Raw genomic sequence first — 17237 nt, forward strand, 5'->3', positions numbered from 1 at the left:
TGTTTACCTTCAAACTTTGTCTTCATAGTGATTACAACAAGATGTCCTTCAAACACAGCATTCCTTGCAAACACTTTTACTGCGTAGTTTGTATCTCTCTCCAGACCCCCAAAAGTGTAACTTGTTACACCAGGAACAGTAATATTAAAACTGTTTATCTCAGTGTCACCTTCAAGTATGATGACTCGGTATCCTGTGATAGGAATCCCTCCATCATCGGCTGGTGCAGTACATCTTACTGTTAATGAACTGCTGGTTTGAGTGCCTTTTTCTGATGAAATAATGGATGGTGGGCTCGGCTTCTCAACCGAGAGTGAAGGAAAACGCGAGATTATCGTATCATTTTGAAATCCTATTGAAAAATCAGAAAATGATGAATAGATAACGTAAAGCATTAGTATGAACAATTTCTCAGACCTAGTGGGATTATATGGCCGAGCCTGAGAAGATATACAAGGTTTTGCAGATATCAAGCTTTTAATTGCGCCTTTCGCTATACTACACCTAATGGTTGTTTTAATCCCTATGAGTCATTTTTTGTGACAAGTGACTCTTCTTTTAAACCTTTTGAGTTACAATGTTACCTGACTAATCAATAAATTGCATTAATTTTGCTTTATTTCGCTCGGGGAATAGTCGAGAAAACCCTACCCTCGTGTAATAACTGACTAGATGGCTAAAACAAATCGCACACCGGTATCGCAGAGGTCATGGACCTTATTTTCACTACTACATAAGTAGGCTTTTTTTTACTGCGAGGATTGCTTTCATGCATTTCATCAAACCGCAGTAAACATATACGATTTTGCTAAGAATAAATGAGAAATCATATATTGAACTGCGGTTACAGAAAGGCATATGAGAACGATCTTCGCAGTAAGCAGCACTATTTAAGCAATAGCGAAACTAAGACCTGAAAAAAATTCAAGCCTGTACGGGATTCGAACCCATGACCTCTGCGATGCCAGTGCAGTGCTCTACCAACTGAGCTAACAGGCTAACTCGAAGCTGGTCATGATGGTGATTCGTAATTCTTTAATTTCACTATTGCTTAAATAGTGCTGCTCACTGCGAAGATCGTTCTTATATGCGTTTCTGTAACCCGCACAGTTCAATATATGATTTCTCATATATTCTTAGCATTTGACTCATCATCTTACGGGTTTATCAAGAATCACTATTATGACCAGTTGGCTTGAACTTCCTATTTTTTTTTCAGGTCTTAATTTTACTATTGCTTAAATAGTACTGCTCACTGCGAAGATCGTTCTCATATGCATATATGATTTTCGTATCTTCAAAAGTTCATTTTTTAATATGTTAGTGAACCGACCTATGAGATGTCAGCGAACTGACCGAAGACGTTGGCGAAACGATTTAAGACGTTTGCGGACTAGTTGTGGCCGAAATGATTCATAGGCGAAATGACCGTTTACCAGTTTTTTGCCGATATAGGGTAAAGCATCACGTCTAGCTCGATAGTAAAGTTGGGAAGTGATGGAATTGTTCTGAGGTAATAGCCTAAACGAAAGTTGTATCCTCAGTGTTAATCTTTTGAATGGTTTGAAGTTTTCAGGATATTGGTGACGGTCGCAACGAAATGCTCGGCGGCATGTTCAGCGGCTGTAATATCCACTCGCTGTTGGTACAAATAAACATGAACGTGCCTCCAAGCACAAAAGATATATAAAAAATAATCCAGGTTCATTTATCAAGTTTTGTTCACAAGCGAGTTTGTTAGTTACTATTTCATAAGGAAATAAAAAACTTGTTCTTCGTGCTCTGCAGAAGCACTTGATATCTTTTAAAAACACTCGAGAAGTGCGAGAAGTAGTCGCCTAGGGTTCGTGCTTCTCTAGCACTTCTCTCGTTAACTAAAAAAGATCCCGTGTGCCTCTACAACTCAACAATGCACTCAGCGCCTTTTTTTCTTATTTACTGATAAAAAGAGGCTCATACATCTATTTTTATGGTTGTATAACTTTATCGGTGCGATTTATAAAACTACTGTACAGCGCTATTGGATAGTGATAGAAATGGCGCTATATAAATACCGTATTAGTATTAGTACTCACGGTAAAGGACGAGTGTTGTTTGATTTGTTATGGAACCAGCTGTGTTGTTTGCTCTGCATAAATACCATCAATCATCTGTTCTTCTTATACTGTTGAAGATCAGAAATGCCGTTCCCTTTCTTGAAATTATCACTGTACCCTCTTTGGTCCATATAACATCTGGCTCTGGAATCTCGGATGCTGTACAGCTGATATTAACAAAGGATCCCTCTCGGTAACTTCCCACCACTGGAAACAGACTTATCTTTGGTAGCTCTGCAAGAATAAACCAATAAAATGAGGCGAAGTGACCCACGGCGTTAGTCACATGTTTCACAACTCATTCAACCATTAGCGAGAAAAAAAATGTAACTTTCTTACTTCATTTCATCATCAAAGTAAAAATAAAACATTGAATAATATATGTATTACTTTTGTAATGGGCCAACAACAAAGCGTTTCAGAGTAAAAAACAATTGGATTGAGGTAAATAGACGTCACAAAAGAGAAGCCATGCAAAAATAGAAACAAGATCGAAGACCCAAGAAGTCTTGAATTGTAATTGATCCAGTATACAAGTTGTTTTGTCTCAAAATGATATCTTGGTCTTCCCCAACAGCTTCAAAAATCACAATTGAAATAATAGCTTAATAACATAAACCCGCAGTTACGGTAAGGTAAGGTATTCTAATTGTATACTGTATCACCTGAATCCACGCGTTAACTCAGTATTCCGAGACGTTTTACAATTTGTGTGGCTATTGCCTCCTATAGGAGGTGAGGCCACAGAAATCGTAGAAATGAGTGAGTTAGGGACAGTAACAACAGAATTCCGATCTTAGCCCAATTTTGACCCGATGTTTTACAATGCTACTGAATGTTCGTTTCAGAGTACTGCAGAAGATGAGTAATATCTCATAATTATTTCAGGATGGAGTGTGAAAAAACAAAGTTTTTCCTTAAAGAAATATCTTAAAAGGCGTAATCAGTGCATCACGAAAACTTAAGAGAAAATTTTATCCTTTGAATCGGCGAACAGTAGATTCGAAGGTAGAGTTTTTTCAGTTATTGGTTAGTTCGGTTATTTTAAAGTTGATGAATATCTCAAAATATTGAATTTCGCAGTGGCGTCTCCGGCACGTAATTAAAGTAATGACAATTTTCTTTGCATGAATATCTAAATCGGTTTGATTAGCTCAACTTGGAAACTTTGAAGAAAATTTTAACTATTTAAAGAGAAAATTTAGTTTTTTTGGATAAGCGACTAAAATCCGCTATATTTGCGAAGCGAGTAGGGTCCGAAGTTTAGCAGCGTAACTCTATTCGACGGGATGATGGAAAGGTAGATTGGGGGAATGGTGGAATAATAGAATGGTGGAATGGCGGAATGGCGGAATGGCGGAATATTTTACAACGTGCAATGCCTTGTCGTATGAAACAAAAATATCCAAAAACTTGAATTGTAATGAAATAAGAAAATGATACTATGATTAGCACGCGAAATTAAAAGAAGCATAGGTTAATCATTATTGGAGCCCAGAAGATACACCGGTAGACGATCAGTTAGGTTCTTGAGCAAGCACAGGTAAATTATCATTATTATTGTCATCATTGTTATCATTATTATTATCATTATTAATATGATCATTTGTTACCATCCAATTATTAGTTCAGTGTCAATTAGTATACTCTATTAATATATACTCTTGAATCATCTTTCTCTTGTGGGACTTGTGAAATAGGGTACTCACAAATATGTGCATGGGGTGGAGGAGATTTTCTGTTTTCCATGTGAGACAAATCTTCTCCAAAACAACCCTCTAGCATCATTAAACAACCTCTAAATGCAGTAAAAATTGTACTATATCAATAGTAGAATTGATATATTACAATAGACATTTATTCACCTAAAGGTGTTTACGCTCCAACTAATCCACTTTACAAAGACTGTGCTGTTGACATCCATAAATTAATCGGTAAGCTACCAAAACCGAAAGGTGGATGGACGCCTTGGTCATATAATTACATGGGTCCTTATAATCCACTTAACAAACAGTTAGAATATGACGAAACTTTACGACACATTACGTTGACGACACATTCACCGCCGTTCGACACGACGAAATTGACGCATTCCACAACCACCTTAACGAACAAAACACTGACATACAGTTTACCAGAGAAGTCGAAGAAAATGGCAAACTTCCTTTTCTAGACTGCCTGGTATGCCACAACGACAACTCATTACGAACGACAGTTTACAGGAAACCGACACACACCGACAGATTACTAGACGAGTCATCCTTCAACCCTACATCACACAAAGCCACAACTATCAGAACTCTAACACGACGCGCACAACTAGTATGTGACTCGACAGACAGCTTATCCGACGAGAACAAATACCTTCACCGTGTTTTTACGAAGAACAACTACAACAACGACTTCATCCGACGAAACACTCACCGAACCACTACCACTACCGAAACAAACGACACCGCAACCCCTACGACTACAGCAACCATACCGTACATAAAAGGCATGTCTGAAAACATCTCGCGCATCTTACTACCCTTCAATATCCGCGTCGCTCACAAACCCATCACCACACTACGTCAGTTACTAACCAACGTTAAAGACAAAGACGAACCGAGGAACAGACAGGGAACGATTTATAAGATCAATTGTTCTGACTGCCAAGCCTCCTACATCGGTGAGACTGGCAGAAACCTCACAACAAGACTGACTGAACACAGACGGGCGACGAGGAAAGGTGATGTCAGCAATCACATTGCTGAACACTATCGACTTACCAACCACAACATTGACTGGGACTCTGCGCAATGCCTAACCTACAGCACTGACTATTTTCAACGACTGACTCTGGAAAGCTGGTTTACTAACTTAGAACGGACTCCCCTAAACAGATGTCAACAACTACCCGCCCCATACAAACGACTCATTCACGACATAAACATCACAAACGACCGAAAAAGAACAACCTAACTTTACCGACAGACCGAAACAGACCAATCACGACCGACTTACGTCACTTGAGTCTTACAGCCAATAACATCACGGCAAAACCAACCGATCATTTCACACGAACTGGAATAAGAACATTCTACTGACAACAATCATTCACTTGACTCTGATGATGACTTCCGCACAGGTTGTCGAAACGTCAGTCACTGCCACCGACAACAGTCCTTCTCAGGACTACACTCACCCGGACGATCAGACTACACCTTCACAAGTTAGAATATGATAAGAACACTTTTGAGGTAACAAAATGGCATGTCAAGCCTTATAATCAAGTAGATGAAATAGCTGCGCGTCATGATATCTGTTAGGACATGGGTAAAAACAAAGGTGACTGTGATCGGCAGATGGTTAAATCATTAGATGTGGTACCTTATGGAGAGATGCCAAAATGGGGACAAACAGCTCGATTCTTGATCAATACCAAACGGAAATTAGGCCTTAGTGTAAAACAAAGGAAGTCAAAAAACGGAAAAAGCCATTGAGTGAAGAAAACTGGCAATTAAAATTATCGGATGAATTACACAAACCCATCAAGCATAACTTTACTCGGCAGCGTATAATTGTAGATCATATTGATGAAATATGGGCTCCAGATTTGGTTGAAATGCAGAAATTCAGCAAGTGGAACAAAGGCTATCGATATCTTCTTATGTAATTGATGTATTCAGTAAATACGGTTGGATTGAGCCTTTGAAAGACAAAAAAGGTGAGTTCATAAACCAAGCTTTCAATAACATCTTCAAAGAAGGAAGAAAGCCAGAGTTCTTATAGACTGACAAAGGTAAAGAATTTTAAAATAAACACGTTGAAGAATTGTTGAATAAAAATAATGTCAACTTATATTCAACTGAAAATGAAGAGGAATCATCTGTTGTTGAACGTTGGAATCGTACAATAAAAAACAAGATGTGGAAACAGTTTACCGTCCAAGGAAATACCCAATATCTCGACATTTTACCAAAAATACTGAGTCAGTACAATAATACCAAACACAATTCAATAAAAATGACGCCTATCGAAGCCTCCAAAAAGTCAAATGAAGGAATAGTCTATTGCAATCTGTATGGGGATGTTCATGCATCAAAACAAATATCGGTGATAAGGTTCGAATATCAAAATACAAAAGACAGTTGTTTGATAAAGGCTATACTCCAATTTGGACAGAAGAGATATTCACTATTGATAAAATACAATACACGAATCCAATCACCTATCGATTACGAGATTTAAACAACGAAGAAACTAGAGGACGTTTTTATGAGCCTGAATTATCAAGAGCTAAACAAGAAATATTCAGAATTGATAAAGTAATAAAGAGAGATTATAAGAATAAACGAGCTCTGGTTAAATGGAAGGGTTATGATGATGATTTCAACGGCTGGGTTCCTCTCAAAGATTTACAAGCTATTTTAAATTTCATTTCCATGGTAACCAAACATGTGATGGTCATGTGATATTGTCAACCAATCAGATGCTCACTATGATTTCACTATTGTGAAACTCTTTTGTGGACTTTTTTAGTGTAAAGTTTCACAATTGTGAAAATTTTTGTAAACTTTTTCAGTGAAAGTGTTCTACAATTGTGAATTCTCATCATCGGATTGAAATTTAATTTTCAATATGTGGTCATCAATAAAGTCAGTTATATGGTTGAAACCATTGCTGACAAGATAATTACCATCTTTTTCAACACGTTGCCTGAATAATTCTTGTTCTGACCTCAATACAATTTATCGTCCCGGCTTCTTTAATTCAAAATAAATGACCTTTTCATTTTTTATAATAATTATAAGATCAGTGATTCCTTTATGGTACACTTTTTGCATTTTTTTTATTGGGACCTAGAGGTTCACCGAAAGTATGAACAGTGAGAACGTATGGGTTAGTTTTGTAATACTCGAATAAAGCCATCATTAGATTATATTCACTCATATATCAAATACTTATTTAATCTTCTTCCTTTAGTTTTAAAGCTATCAGACAGGATGCAATGAATGAAGAAACCATATATTGACTACGAGTTATGACATAATCATAGTCTTCATATTCATATATTTCGTATTTGGTAAACACACGATCTTGACTTAAATAATCTTTAAATCTAACATTTAAAACAACAAATTTTTCAAATTCTTCTGATTTCAATCTTTTCACTACTTTTAACATTATTTTACTCTCTTTATATTTACCAAATGTAACGATCTCTTTGTCTTTCACATTAAGATTAAACAAGGACCCTGACTATAAAAGGGATAGCTCCTCCCCCGTCTTGTAACGCAATCTTTGCTTCCATGGCTAATCGAAGATGGCTGACTAATGGAAGGTGAAGGGGGAAAAAGAGATTTGTACACGAAGACCGATATCCTTGTCTTGTTTCAATTGATTTCCACTTGAAAATGTTTTTATTGACGATTAAAAAGGGACGAATGGAGAAATACTGATCTTCATTTGCAAAACTCAAAAAATTAGGCTATCGCAATTTGAATTTCGCGCTCCTAACGGCTCCTCCTATCGCGAGATGGTCGTACTGGCCCTCTGACTCCCCTCCGTTTGCCTCAACTTCTTGAGCCGTCGATATCATTGACTAGAGGATCTCAGTACTGTGACATGCTCAGAGAGAGTGGTTTTCATGTACATATATGTAAATTTATGTACATGTATGTAAATGTGTGTACGTGTATGTTGCGACATAACTCATCTTCCACTTCGAATTGATCCATTTTACGGTTGCTACAGTCGCGCACTAACTAGTCTTTAGCTTTAAAATTGCATTTTATTTTGCCATGGCGGATTTTCCATCAAAAAAAGCCAAAATAGCGGCGCGAGGTCTACGAGTCCGTTATACACTGGAGCTGGCGGTCGAACCCGGAATGGAAGGGCGAATGGAAAGCGTGAAGACAAGAATTCAGCGGTTGAAGGAACGCCTTCATTTAGCGAGTCGAACACCGATGGCAAATGTTATTTTGATGGAACGACTCTTAGACTTATTCGAATGGTCTGAACAAAGAGGTATGGTAAGTGAAAGTCACTCCTCTTTGTTTACATCTTGCTCGTTCGCTCAGGCTTCTCATCTCGCCAGCGACGCGGCCACCTAAACCGACATAAACGGGTCCAATGTTTTATCGCACGTTTTGAGTTATGGGGAGAAAAAGCCTCAAAAAGGAAAAAAAAATAGAGCGAAGTTCGAGAATAGGTCCCTTTGAAAGGAACATAGTTTTCTAAGTATTTTGACACGGCACTATGTAGGATATTTTTTGCCTGAACATTTTAGACGCGCGTTGCAACGAGAAGCCTATTTCACTAGCTACTTATGAAAAGGTCAAGGTTTTCAATAGTTCTTGAGGCCCGTTCAGGCAATATAGCCGATGATAATTTGTTTTCCATCTGATTTCAGTCAACCAGACATGTTTCCAATCCGTGACCGAAATTATTTATATGAACACCCACGGGATTCGTATTTCAACACCACATATTCCGTTGGAGAAATGGCGCGCGATTCAAATAAAAATTCTATCCAACATGATCTCTTGTTTAATTGCAGAGGAGTTCTTGTATAAGTGTCACATGAAATCCCGTAGACAAAACGTCGAAGACACTAACCACTTTATTACAACAATACAAAACCGGTATGAGAAGAGGATTTTTGTGAAAGATAATAAAGGTCATAAAAGCTAGTCCTCACCGCTAGCCCTCTGGCCGTTTGCCTTCCTTGCAGAAATGACATCGCAAGCGGGTGTACATTCCGTGGAGCCAACTGAGTGGAGCCGATCATCTTTTCTTTGCCGTAAACGAAAATGGCAAAATTCGTAGAAGTTTGAGATATGCACTGGCTGCAAGTGACCTTTCGGTTACAATAGTTTTGCCGATATCGCACGGTCACGGACTGGTTGATGTCGACAGTTCGGTGTCAGGGGTAAAATGACTGACCGCTTGCCCAGGGCAAAAGTCCTTTTATAGTCAGGGTCCTTGTTTAATAATTATTGCAAGATAAGTTATCCCATTTGGTTCATCATAACGAACTGTTAAAAAATTTCTTCCCAACATCTAAGCTTTCTATCACTGTTTAAAAAATCAAGATAATCATCAAGATTAAGGCGATCGTCAAAATCAGTCATCTATATATATAAAGTAACTATTTTTTCTTTAACTATTTTTATTTTTTTTTTCAATTCAGATTATCCAGTCTGACTGGAACTAATTCAAACCAAGGTTTTTCTTCAATTTGATCAGAACCAATTTGTAGTTCTCCTTTATCATCAACATGACCATATATTTTGATAAAATTAGCTGTGTATTCATCACTTTCATGATGAGAAGCGCCATAAAAACCTTTTCTTTCATTAACTTGAAAACGAAAATATCCATCAAATAGGCTTACACAATGAAATTCTTTGTCGTTCTTCAATATCATCATAGCTTTATAATTTAAATGGTCACTCGCATCATAAATATCCAATACAAAACAATTTTCAGATATCTTAAAACACTGCAAACTTCCTTTTCTTTTCTTATATATATAAACCATATTTTTTTTTTCTTTAACTATATTTATTTTTATTTTTATTCTTATTTTTTATTTTCAATTAATTCAGAGTACCTCGTGAACTCAGGTTCTTTACAAGATTTATTTTCAACGAGAAGAAATCTATATATATGTTTTAGTTATGATAGATAATGGAAAACTTCTTTTTTGTTTTCCGTATCTTTGTTAATTTTAAAAACTATCTGTTGTATTTCTTTTTCAACTTTATTCATGACTTTTTCAGCAAAAGAAAGATTTACAAATCCAACACAATCATCATTCGTTCTTTATTTCCTTTGATACCATAAAAATCCTTTGAATCAAATGTTTTGATATTTTCTATCGATGTATTTATAATTTTCATTCTATATAATCATTAAAGATTTTATTTCGTTAAATGAAAGAATCGAACGACAAATTAAAGAGAGAAAGAATCGAACAACAAGTAAAAGAAAAATTCAAAGTTTAATAATGTCCATATGCGTAACTGGTTATTCCATCTTCTAGAATAGATCTTTTATCATCAAAGCAGCTCAATGACACTTTGTTCAGCTCATAACTTCCAAGTTGATGTTTGTCACTTCGTATGGTTTTCATCTTGTGATACATTTGTTTTTGGTGGAATAAAACATCTTTGTATATGATGAATATATGAGGTCCATATATTTTGAACTGCGGTTATAGATACCTATGATGCACGATCCTCGCAGTAGAGAGCGCTATTTATGCAATAGCGAAAATCAGACCTGAAAAAAATCAGGCCTGTACGAGATTCGAACCACTGACCTCTGCGATACTAGTGCAGCGCTCTACCAATTGAGCTAACAAGCCAACTGGGAGCAGGCCGTTAAGTTGATTCGTAGTAAACCCGTGATGATAAATCAGATACAATGAATATATGAAGTTCATATATTCATTGTATCAAACATTTCTTAGTCAATGCTTGCGGATTAAGTTGACTTCATTAATACTACCACAGGCTGCGACGCTTATTTACTACGACATTTAACTGGCGACATTCAATTTTTTAAGTTGCTTCGTAATAAACCCGTGATGATAAATCACGGGTTTATTACGAATCAGCTTAAATCACGGGTTTATTAAGAAAAATAAATCACGGGTTTATTAAGAAAAATAAATCACGGGTTTATTAAGAAAAATAAATCACAGGTTTATTAAGAAAAATAAATCACGGGTTTATTAAGAAAAATAAATCACGGGTTTATTAAGAAAAATAAATCACGGGTTTATTACGAATCAACTTAACGGCCTGCTCCCAGTTGGCTTGTTAGCTCAATTGGTAGAGCGCTGCACTAGTATAGCAGAGGTCAGTGGTTCGAATCCCATACGAGCCTGATTTTTTTCAGGCCTGATTTTCGCTATCGCATAAATAGCGCTATCTACTGCGAGGATCGTGCATCATACGTATTGTGTACTTGTGTTGTCTTACTTTTGTGTGTAGATTGTCTGTTTCTGTTACATGACGTACTAAAACTAACGGAGAGTTCTACTCATACAGTCCCTCTTCTGCAGCCGCAGAAAGGGTGTTTTCAATCCTGAAAGCCTTATTCAACGAGCAGTAAGATTGTGCTCTCGTCGATTAGATTCAAGCCAATGTGATGGCACAATACAACAAGCGATAAGCGCTCGCAACTGCTTACAGTATACTGAAACATAAACGTTTTATATGAGTTAGGAGTCGAACAGAATTGTGCTAGTCTAGGTTGTGTGTACCCAGCGCATGGTAGTGCTTCAAATATCACTGTTTAGTGGCTATTGGCAGGAAAAGTTTTAATTCTGACCCCGTTTTATAAAAAAATAATTATTAAGTATCAGCTGTTGTTGATATGAGCATATAATGTAAGAGTTTTTACGTTTTGTTTGAAATAAAACAAAGCATTTTTTGGAATTCAAGTGGCATTTTTTAAAGAAATCAGGCATTATTTTAGCATTTTTTGGCTTTATGCGAGAATTTCTTGTAGCATTAAATGCTAGTTTTACTAGCATAATCGAGAAAGGTCTAGCCTTGACTCAATGCATTCCTGTTTATACTCAACAATGTCATATTCTCTATGTTAATCAACCAGTCAGTGATATCTTTCTTATTAATATATACTTTGAGGGAAACAAGCCTCACACGCACACACACACGCACACACGCACACACGCACACGCACACACACATGCACACACACTCACACGCACACACACACACACACACACGTACACACAGGCACACACACACACACACACCCAAACACAGGCTATAAAAACTCTACGTTGTAGAGAAAGAGGTAACCAAAATTAAGCAAAAGGAGGACTTCAATCGTTGACGGGAAAAAAATTAATCTAAAACATATTTCCTACTGCCTTGACTTGCGTGATGTTACTTTCATCTGATATTAGGCTTTCACCAACTTCATTCGTCGCAGTTACTGCAAGTTGATACACTTTTCCTCTTTCCAGCTTTACTTTGAATTCTCTGACTTTGACATCTGATATTTCCCTTATTATTGACCACTCTCCTGGTCTTTGTTCTCTGGTAAACAGCGTATTACGTTATTTTTTTTCCATTATCTTTCGGCTCATTCCACCCCCGAGTAATTGCATCTTCTGTTGTTTCACTAGGCAGGCCATATATTAATTAATTTAATCTAACTTAATCTAAATTTAATTTAATTTAATTGAAATTTAATTTAATTTGATTTAATTTATTCCATTTTCACTGCATTAATTTGCAGTGGGGAAGGACTGGAAGGGAACATACGAAACATTCGAGCTAGTCCACCTTCTCACCCATTCCACCCCAGGAGAGGACATCCATCACACAGTAATCTCATGTGTAGGAAATTAACGTCTCTTACCCCAACCCTGCAAGAGACAGGACCTCCATTTATTCGTCTCTATCCGAGAAGACTAGAATATCTAACCACTTCTTGATGTTATAGAAACGTCGCAAGTTCTTCTCAATGATTTTGAGACCTAGAGTGTTTGCACGGCCGGGACTCGAATCCTCGACCTCCCGCACAACAGTCCAGCGCACTCTCCATTGGGCTAACTGGGCGGCGGTAATATATTTCAATTGCTGCCGGAATCCCTTTAAAATAGAACGAACATTTAAACGTTGGTTTTTTTTTTTATAATCAACTACTCCTTGCAAACCCTGCAAAAGCCACTGACATGTCTAATGGATAGATTTAGAACTATTACGTCAGTGACCCGGTGTTCATTAAATTATGGCAACGTTTTCTATGTCAGTGTTTCAACAAGTTTTGAGCCTAATAATCTCACTTACCGCTAAACCTAAATAACAACAAAAGGATATTGACAAGGATAAATAACAACTATTCCCCGAAGTGGAGGTGGTTAGTGGTGGATATTTACCGAGCCGCTTCGCGGCTCGGTAAATATCCACCGCCAACCACCGACACTGAGGTGAACAATTGTTTTAGTATATACTAAAACAGTGAGATAATATACACCACCAAAACTGATTTCAATTCATACATTCCAGCAACGATTCCAACATTTTCCCGCAAGTAACGATCCAACGCGGCTCGGATCGCGTAAGTGATTTTTTGTTGTAAAAACTGCCGTCACGTTTTTTCGCTGACAGATAAAATTTCCGAAGATATTTGTTTAGCTCTGGTGGCGACATTTCTTCAAATGGTGTTGCAAACTCTTTCTGTATTTGAAACCATTCTGTAAAAAATACCATTCAACTTTGATTTTCAAGTCAACAAGTGAGGTTACGCAGGATTAATTTGCATTTGTAAACAAAATCTTTTTCATTGGTTTTTATTGATAAACTCCCGGTTACTATTACCTTTAAACACGGCCAAACCAAATTTAGTCGCTTTCTCTGTGTTTTCAGGGACTGCTTCGTCTTTATTTGAGTGATTTATTCGCTTGTCACGCATGCAAACTGGCATTTTTTCCATTTTTTCCCGAGTTGCTCGGAGGTAAATAGCAAAGGATATTCGGAGTTTGACTGGCCAATCAGAGCGCGCCTTCAACGCTATCCACTGTTTTAGTATATACTAATGAATGTTAATAACTTGGAAGTTTAACTATGGATTTAACTGTCTTCATCTTTGAGGCATCTTGTTTCAAGCTCACACCAAAAGACGTTAGTAGCAGTAATAGAGAATTCATACACCTCTCCTTTCTTTAGCTTAACTGCCAATTGTGTGTCGTTAACATTTGTGACTTTTTCCTATTCCTTTCCAGTCTCCCACCTTCCCATCGGTCACTGTCCTTTGGTAGGCAGTGTACTGGGTGATAACTTTTCCATTACCTCCTGGCCCCTTCCACTTAAAGGGTAATTGAATCGTCTTTTGTTTCAAAGGGAAGCTCGTCTATTTTCACTACCTCCGGGGGCCATGGATCAATCATAACAACTAGGAAAGTCAGAGTTATGCTATAACTATTTACCTACAAACTAAGTAATATTTAGCAATTAAAGAGGGTCTTTATCAGTTAAGAAGACAAAAAGGAACAACTGAAAACGCTGACTCAATAGGAATCATCCAAGCATGTAATTAGCGCCCAATATGGCAGCCATGTTACGAAAGGCGGCAATTTTTATTGCCTTTCTAGCTGGGGCTTTCGAACTAACTCGAAATACCCCGTTCTTCTACAATTTAAGAGGCTATTCAGCGCATAGTAGGGTTAAAGTCAGCCATGTTCTGTCGTACACGCTACGAAACTCAAGCTTCTCATCTCGCCCAGTCAGTGTTTGGACTAAGCACGGATATGTCAGCCTATTTTGTCCCTTTGCAGTGGATCTAACTGTGGCAATGGATGTCGAAATCAATCCTGGCCCCAATACCGCTACTTCACAATGTCAGGGCCCCGACAGTCAAAATTAAGCAACAGTTCCACAGTTTTCTGGAACTTTTGAACACAATGTTGGCAACTTACGTTATGTTGATTATGCTAATTTTACTTGCGACATCTCGACCCGTCGCTACGTTTATTCCCCGAGATGAGCTGTACCTGTTACGTCCAAATACAACATCTACACTACAGTTTCGTCCTACCTTAAATCACATGCACATAAGAACGACTTATCGGGGTTGTAGGGCTGGCAAGTGGGTCAAGGAAAAGCGGAATATTTCGCTCTCAAATATCCCTACTGTTGTTTCGCGTCGTCCGTCACGCAACGTCAACAAGCGTTACACGACAATGCGAAATCAATCGACAAATTTATCCCGATCGCTTATTTCAGTGAAAATTGAAAGGACTCCTACCGCTCCTAAAGTTGTTCCAAAATGTATGGTTATAAATGCTCGCTCTCTAGTGAAAGCTGATGCTGCTCCAACCTTGTATGCTGAACTTAGCAGCAATAATATTGACCTTTGTTTTGTTTCGGAATCTTGGCTAAACAAGAAAATCTTGTCCCACTTGATCTGCCCTGATGGCTATGTGATGGTTAGAAAAGACCGGAATGGAATACTTGCAGGTGGAGGGGTTGCTTTCATCTGTAGGAAGGACTGGAAAATAAAAGTAATCAACGCCAATGGACAGTTTGAGTTCGAGACTCTTTGGTGCAAAATAAGAACTCCAAATTCCGAGTTTTTCGCTGCCAGTGTTTACCATCCGCCTGACCCCATCTACGAACCAGCTGATCTACTGAATTTCCCCTCTGAAACCTCTGATCAAATCCTGCACGATGATCCGAACGCCAAGATCGTAATTGCAGGTGACATAAATCAGTTGGAAATAAAAGATCTTACGCAACAACATGGTCTGCATCAAATGGTTAAAGTTCCTACTAGGCGGGAAAAAATACTTAATGTTTTTCTGACTAACTGTCCACTGCTTTGGAAACCCGGTAAGGTGCATAAGGGTCTGGTGACATCTGATCATTTGGCTGTCACTGTACTACCCTCTATCCCGGCTAAACCTCAACGGAAATATGTCAGTTTCCGCGAAACAAGAGACCACCGCAAAATTGCTATGGAGACTAAGCTTAGTGCTTTCGATTGAAATTCTATCAACAACCTAGATAATCCTGAAAAAAGCGTGAAACTACTTAATACAAGCCTATGGTCGATGTTCAATGAGAGTTTTCCATTCGTTCAGGCTAGAGTATCGTCCAGGGACCCGCTTTACATGTCCCACCTGGTAAAGCAGCTGTGCAAAGTCAGAAACAAAACAGCACATCGGGGTAACCAAGTAGAGAAAATTATTCGTCAAGAGAAAATCAACGCACTCATTCGCACGCACCAAGTAAACGCTGCGGACAACGAGCGATTAAAACATAACCGCGGCTCTAAAGGATGGTGGGACACAGCCAATAGAATAACTGGCAGAAAGACATAAGGCACCCTTGTTAGCTCGGTGATTTCACCTGATATCATCAACACATATTTCCAGACCATCAACACTGACGATGAATATGAGGCTCCAACGCGTCTGCACATACCAGCAGGAACCCGTTTGCCGACTGTGAACGAATGTGATGTACGAAACTTATTATCGCACCTGAAACGAACCGCCTCGGGGCCTGATGAGCTTCCCTAATGGTTTTGGCGCGATTTCTCTCACCATCTTGCACCCGTGATTACCAAAATTTTCAACTGCTCGCTTAGGCATCAAACCGTCCCATCTCTGTGGAGATTAGCAAACGTCTCACCCATCCCTAAGGTATCCCCTCTGACTGACTGCAATCAGCTTAGACTGATCTCATTAACCAACATCATAATGAGAATTTTTGAGCGTCTCGTCTGTAAACAAGAAGTATCTCCTATTCTCAAGTCTGCGATCGGACCTGACCAATTCGCATATAAGAAGAGGCACAACACAACTATGGCCCTTATTAAGTGCCAACACTTTTGGCTTGAGCGACCAGACCGAGATGCGGCTTTTATAAGAGCCTTCTCATTCGATTTCAGTAAGGCGTTTGATTCAGTCTCCCATCGCATGCTATTCAGCAAGCTGGTGTCGTATGACATCAATCCATACATTAAGAACTGGATAATAAGCTTCCTGTGTGATCGCCGACAGAGAGTAGTAGTTGATGGAGTGGTTAGCACTTTTCTCAACGTTAACAGAGGGGTTCCCCAAGGAACTATGCTTGGACCCTGACTTTTCTCTATCATGGTGAATGATATTAAACCGGTCAGCCTCCAAACCCTACTGATCAAATATGCTGATGACATTACAGCAAGTGTGCCTGTCACAACTGGCCCTAATCTTACAGATTTATCACATTATGAAGTAGAAAATATCAAACGTTGGGCGGATAAAAAGCTGATGACACTAAACATGAAGAAAACCTTTGAGATGGTTGTTAAAGGTAAAACCATAATGCCCCTTCCAGAGCCCGTGGACGGAATAACCAGAAAAAGCGATCTAAAGCTGCTAGGAGTTACAGTAAACGAAGATCCATGTAACTGGGACGTTCAATTTGAAAACAGGTGTTATTAGAAATCCCTGTTCAGTATGTGGCAAATCGGTTGCAAGAACTCACCGAGCCCTCGACTGCTCGACGTGTAAATTACAATCCCACATTAGGTGTAGTTTAATTACACCCACCCTGTGCCGTGAGCTTTTGGCAAGGGAAAATTACTACTGGGAATGTTCCTCCTGCTTATGGAAAAGTGCGTTAG

At 38.4% G+C, this 17237-nt stretch overlaps 1 protein-coding gene and 1 non-coding gene across 3 annotated transcripts in view; both read right to left on the reverse strand.

Annotated features, from left to right (window-relative positions):
• Positions 1-17237, reverse strand: part of LOC111332589 (uncharacterized) — a 279730-nt gene that overhangs the window by 66991 nt on the left and 195502 nt on the right. The gene's annotated exons all lie outside the window — the stretch shown is intronic.
• On the reverse strand, positions 927-999 carry Trnaa-ggc (transfer RNA alanine (anticodon GGC)). Its single transcript has one exon. It is a non-coding gene; the product is annotated as a tRNA-Ala (tRNA).

The sequence above is a fragment of the Stylophora pistillata genome, chromosome 7 (genome assembly GCF_964205215.1).
Source record: "Stylophora pistillata chromosome 7, jaStyPist1.2, whole genome shotgun sequence".
NCBI lineage: Eukaryota > Metazoa > Cnidaria > Anthozoa > Scleractinia > Pocilloporidae > Stylophora > Stylophora pistillata.